We start from the raw sequence: 6,309 nt of genomic DNA on the forward strand, positions 1-6,309 counted from the left end.
GCAGCCATCTCAGCCCGCAGGCTGAGCTTCGGCGCGGCAGCTTCGGCCGGCATCTCTGTGTGCCGCCTGTCCCGGTGGCAAGAGGCTCCGTGTCACAAGCTCCCAATTTATTTACCCAAGGAAGAAAGGAAAAAAAAAGCAGCTCCCCAAATGAAAGGCAGGCAGGTGGCTTTTTATCTTGCTCCGGCCTTAATTTAGAAAAATGAGCTGCAGAGAAGAGAAGGGAGCGTGCCACGGCCAAAACCAGATGCCTCTCGGTAGGACCTGGAGCCGGCTCTCCCAGGCAGGGATGGAGGCAGGAGCTGGTCCACGGCCGGGGCAGCGAGGCCGGAGTGGGGCTTAATAACTCTTATTAAGCTAAATGCAAGCTGCTGGCGTTGGAAAGGCAGCGGCGTGGGGAGGGAAGGGGCTCGGCTGGGGAAGGCAGGCGAGTGGAGGCAGCTGTAAATCTCTGGAAGAGAGGCTGGGAACCAGGGCGGGAGGGGGAAGGCGCTGGCATCCGCTGGCAGAGGAGACGGAGCTGCTTCCAGAGCAGGCTGTAAGATGGCAGCGGCGGAAGAGGCAAATCTCCGTGCCCCTCCGGGGATGGGGGAGCCACGGCACGAGCACAGGGAGCCGAAGGAACAGGAGCCATGTGGCTCTGCCTGCAGCTCTGCCTTGCAGCTCTGCCTGCGGCTCCGGCAGGTATCAGTGCCGGCAGCACGAGCAGCTCGCAGAACGGCAAGAGCAAGGGGGCCGGTGTTTGTGTGCATCCCCATTTTAATCCGCTTCAGCGCAGTGGACGGCTGCTCGCTTGCTCACGCGCGTGACCCGAAGCCGCTGGCTGCGTGGAGCCGGCCCGTGCCGCGGTGGCAGTGGACCCAGATGCTGCCGGACTGCAACCTGGAGCCGCTCCATGCATCAAGCGGGCGCAGATCTCAGCGGTCCCCAAGTGCCAGAGCTGCCACCCTCCAGCTTCGGCACAGGAAAGGACACCGTCATCTGCCACGCCGGTGCTTCAGCATCTTTCTTCCAGTGCCTGGGGGGTGCTGCAAGGCTCGGGGCGGCAGCGTGCCCACCCAGTGGCACGGCCCCGGCCACTGCCGATGCTCGAGAACCACCTTTGTGCTGACGTCCCAGGTCCCTTCGCTGCAGGCACCCCCCCGCCCCGTCCTGCCACGAAGGGGTCCCAGGCAAACCCACTCCTCCCAGCAGCCCGGCCGGGGCAGGGCTGGCGGATGAAGCCCCCCCCCGAAATCCCGCTGCATCATTCCCCGCCGCGCTTGATGCTGGATTGCTCGCCGCCACGTGCGCTCCATGCACAAAACACGCCCGGGGAGGTTTTTTTAGCAGATGTGCAGTCAAGAAGTTAATACAACACATGTAAGTGCAATTTGCACGCAAAGAAAAACCACATTACCCAACGTTAACCACTTAGGTCTAACATATGCAAATCTAAAATGGGAGCCGCTAATGAAGGCTACTAATTAGTGGTAATCACTATACAGTCACGATTTGATTAGCTTAAGAAAAAAAAAAAGAGCTGCAAGAAGGAGCCCACCGTGGGGTGGGCTTCCCTGCTCCGGCCCAAAAGTGGGTGATCGGGGAACCTCCCAACTCCCCAGCTGCCCCGAGCGGGTGGTGGAGGCAACGAGGAAGAGCTCGGCACCAAAGACCAACCCCGCGAGCCGGCTGCCGCCAGCATCGAAAGGAGGCGGCAGCGTTCAAACCTGCTGGAGAATGACCTTAAAAATCCACCGGGATTTGCACAACACAAAGCAGCTCTTCCGCAAGAGGGGCAGAGACGTGCCAGCGCCCATCGGTACTGTGGAATAATAAGCGGAGAGCGGCAATTCCTGCACGGCGAGGCGCGCCGGCAGCCGAGGCAGCCCGGCGTGGGGGGGACAGATGTCCCCTTGGTCCCTGAAGTCCCTGTTAGGGCAGGTTTATTTGGGGCTTTGGGCATTAAGGCGGAGGGGAGCCGTGCTGCTGGGAGGATGCTCCGGGATGCTTCGTGCCTTTCTTGCTGCCTTACCTGCCAAAGCACCCTTGCTCCTGGGTGTGGGTGATGCCACCTCCACCACGCAGGCGGGTGCACAGGTCTCCTGCTCACCGCGGGCGCCAGGAAAAGATGGACATGATGCAGGGGCCGGGGGTTTGACTCAGCAGACATGGTCCCCTTGGACCCGCCCGAAAATGGGGCTGCGCCGGCCTCTACTCGACAGCTGCTCCGGGCATAGCCTCGCAGCCAGCACCGGGGCTGACCCTGACCCCACCCAAGGGTGTTCGGTGGCCGCCCCGCGGTGCACGGCGAGGGGACGGTGCCCACTGAAACAGAGACTGCGGGAGCAGGGAGAGGTCAGGCTCAGACACCGGGCTGCAGCGTTTAACGCTGGGGATACAGGATCCCCAAGTGCATCCTTCAGCCCCACCAAGGCGTTTCCCCTCCTGCCGTCCCCGCCGACCGGAGCAGTGGGACGCACGGCAGCCATCCCTGTCCCCATCCCCCCACAGACCTCGCGGCTGCTTCGTGGCAGCAGAAACTCCTGCATCTCTTCCCGGCAGCGGCGAGCGCTGTGCTGCAGCCCCATCCCAAGCCCAGCCGGTTGGGCTCCCCTGGGATGGCACATGCCTGGCATGACCCGACAAGGGGCCGGAGGCTGCGGTGCCGAGCAGCTGGCGGGATGGGGAAGGAGCAGGGGGAGCAAATGCCAGTGGATGGGAGCAATTTCTGGGAATGAATTTTGGGAGCGCTCGGGGTGGCTCTGGCTCCCCGGCACAGGTCTGAGCCGTTGTGCCAGCCCGGCACGCAGGTGCGTGTCTACACGGGTGGCAGCTGGTGCAGAGAGCTCGCAACTGCCCAGATAAGCCAGCGCTGCCGCCGCATCCAGCCTTTGGCTTCATGCTGAAGGACACACGCAGACATCCTTCACCGCCGGGGCCAGCTCCCGCTCCAGGGCTCTGTGGTGGGAGGAACGAGCCAAGCGTCCCACGCCGCCATCCCCAGCTCCAGCAGGGACCCAGCGGGTGTACCGGGGACAGCCGGACACGGGCGCTGCGGTTCGGAGGGGATGGAGATGGGGAGCTCCTGGACCTGCTTCCCCTGGATCTGTTCTCCAGGGCTGGTGACCCCACGCTGCTCCTGCTCAGCACGGGACAGTGAAGTCCCGACCGCCCTGAGAGCAGCCTGGGATGGGCAAACAGCCCCCAACCCGCACCGATCCCGCTGCAGGAGCCGGCCCAGCAGCCTCCGGAGGGGCCAGGGCACCGGGAGCGTGGCAGAGCACCGGCTCTGCGGTGGGTGCGTGCTGGGGCGGGTCCTGGGTTGGGATGCTCCCAGCCCGCCTGGCGTATCCCACCAAGGGGATGCCATCAGACGTGCCTGCACAGGGACACGGTGACAGAGGCTCTCGGATCTGCCGGACGTGGGAGAGCGTGCACCGGTGGCTGGGAGGCATCACCAAATAAATTCAGATGGGGAAGGGAAATCTCTGCCGCGCTGGCGTCTTCCCCTCCCCATCCCGGCTGCGCCGAGCGCCGAGCCCCACCTTCAGTGCTGCCCAGGGCTGGGCAGGATTCATCCCCTGCCACCGAGCTGGCAGCTCAGGCTCCTTTCACTGTCCCTGGGGAGAAAGAGGCACTTCCAGGGCACGACCCACCCGACCTACTTCGTGCATCCACCTCGGGGGCTGCAAACCCCCCGACACCCCCATCTCGCGCCTTTTCAGGGCTCCCCAATTCACAACAGACCGGGGCATCCCACCGGGGTGCTGCCGGCTCTGCCTGCCCCGCTCCTTGCCTGCACCTCCCGCCCAGGTGGTATCACCCCTGTTACTATTATTTTAACACTTCGAGCATTTAATTAGCTGGGAATTGAAGGAAAATTATGCATAAATACAGCGAGGAAAAAAATATCATCCTAACTCCACTTTTATGTGAAGCTCTGCCAATTATGCAAAATTATTCAAGGACTTTTCACAAGGACAGGAGGCTTTCCGGCGGCCGGGCTGCCGCGCGCTTGCCTGTGCTCTCGTGCCGGAGTGCACGCTAATGGGAGAAGCAAGCTAGCATGGATTTGTATTGCTGCTGCACTTCCTTCTGGGATGCTCCCAGCCCGCCTGGCGTATCCCACCAAGGGGATGCCATCAGACGTGCCTGCACAGGGACACGGTGACAGAGGCTCTCGGATCTGCCGGACGTGGGAGAGCGTGCACCGGTGGCTGGGAGGCATCACCAAATAAATTCAGATGGGGAAGGGAAGCGGGGAATCTCTGCCGCGCTGGCGTCTTCCCCTCCCCATCCCGGCTGCGCCGAGCCTCGGCTCCCACCTTCAGTGCTGCCCAGGGCTGGGCAGGATTCATCCCCTGCCACCGAGCTGGCAGCTCAGGCTCCTTTCACTGTCCCTGGGGAGAAAGAGGCACTTCCAGGGCACGACCCACCCGACCTACTTTGTGCATCCACCTCGGGGGCTGCAAACCCCCCGACACCCCCATCTCGCGCCTTTTCAGGGCTCCCCAATTCACAACAGACCGGGGCATCCCACCGGGGTGCTGCCGGCTCTGCCTGCCCCGCTCCTTGCCTGCACCTCCCGCCCAGGTGGTATCACCCCTGTTACTATTATTTTAACACTTCGAGCATTTAATTAGCTGGGAATTGAAGGAAAATTATGCATAAATACAGCGAGGAAAAAAATATCATCCTAACTCCACTTTTATGTGAAGCTCTGCCAATTATGCAAAATTATTCAAGGACTTTTCACAAGGACAGGAGGCTTTCCGGCGGCCGGGCTGCCGCGCGCTTGCCTGTGCTCTCGTGCCGGAGTGCACGCTAATGGGAGAAGCAAGCTAGCATGGATTTGTATTGCTGCTGCACTTCCTTCTTCGCTTTTTCTCTATTTTTGGGGGGGATTTTTCTTGCCTGCAGCATCGCGGGTCCATGAGGAGGGATGCTGCTTGCCTTTGCAGCTCCTGGCAGGCAGGGAGGGCGGGGATGGGACCGGGAAGGACTTGGGGTGTTGGAGAGGAGCAGGATGCTCCTGGGATGCCCTGGCGTCCCCCCGCTTGGTGTACGCAGCCCCCCAGCCCTCCCCTCCTCCAGGGCGCCGGGCTGGGGGACGCCAGGGCAGCCACCGTCGGATGGCTCGAAGCACAGGGAAGGGACATTTCCCAGCACGAGCCGGGGCAGGAGGACAGGAGGCTGCGCCGGAGCCAGCGAAACTGGGCTGAATCCCGTGTTTGAGCTAATTCCCTGACTTTCGCATCCCGGTCACCGAGCCAGCCGGCATGCTCGGGAATGGGGAGGCAGGGTAAGGCAGAGCCAGGGACTGGCAGCTGGACTGGGTGGGGACAGAGATGACGACCCAGGGACAAGGACACAGTGATGGTGTCACAACGGTGGACAGCACAGGTTGACATCCATGGACGAGGGATGCACCGAAGCCACCCCATGGGATGCACCGGCATGGGTCAGGGTCAGCATGGCACCGAGGGTCCTGAGCCCGCCCTGTTACCGCCACCTGAAAGGTGAAACAGCCCCAAAGCCCGGGTTTTCCCGACACCATTTCCCCATGGAGTGCCGTGGCAAGGGGAGATGCCGCACCAGGGGAAGGGCAGCGGGCACGGCCAGGCGAAACCGCAGGAGCATTGGGTATGGAAGAGCCCAGGGACAGGGATGTCTCCAGCGGACGAGGGACCCGAAGCAATGCCACACGAGCCCTTCCAACACTAGTGCCGTGCCAGCGCCGGTGCCCCTTTGCCAGAGCGACATGGAGCTCAGCAGTGATGCTGCCTCCTCTCTGCCAGGCAAACCGGTGCCGCAGCACGGAGTGCGCAGAGGGACCGAGCCCTCTGCCTCAAATGCTGCCCGGCTGCAGAGCGGGAGAGGCGCCGTTCCTCCTCTGCCGGCACGCACCGTGCCCAGCCCCAGCTGAAACCGCTGCAGGGGTCCCGTGCGATGGAGCAGCACCAGTCCCGGACATCCTGCCACGGCACCCAGGGGCGACTGCACCTCGACAGGCACCCACGTCCCGGGGGGCTGGGGCTGAGTGCTGCTGCTGCATGCATTGCACCAAGCGGATCTGGCAGCGGCACGGGGGCTGCGGGGCCATGGCTGGGAGGGGACGGACGGACACCGTGCCACGCCACGCACAGCCACCACTGCCTGGTGGCTCACTGCCTCTGCACCGCTGGCAAGTCCTGCTGTTGGGGTCACTGGCACCCGGATATATCCTCTTTCCCCCCAAGACCTGCCTGGCTCGTGCTTCCCATCCCAGTGCCGGAGAGGCTCCAGTTTGGTGCTGGGGAGCCAGGACCGATGGCCGGGAGGGGCAGG

The 6,309-nt window shown here is 63.1% G+C and overlaps 1 protein-coding gene across 1 annotated transcript in view; it reads right to left on the bottom strand.

Annotated features, from left to right (window-relative positions):
* Nucleotides 1–6,309, bottom strand: part of SND1 (staphylococcal nuclease and tudor domain containing 1) — a gene marked incomplete at its 3' end in the record, with an annotated part of 143,498 nt that overhangs the window by 49,821 nt on the left and 87,368 nt on the right. The window lies entirely within an intron of this gene.

Source organism: Aptenodytes forsteri, unplaced genomic scaffold (assembly GCF_000699145.1).
Source record: "Aptenodytes forsteri isolate BGI_AS27 unplaced genomic scaffold, ASM69914v1 Scaffold302, whole genome shotgun sequence".
In the NCBI taxonomy this organism is placed as follows: Eukaryota; Metazoa; Chordata; class Aves; order Sphenisciformes; family Spheniscidae; genus Aptenodytes; species Aptenodytes forsteri.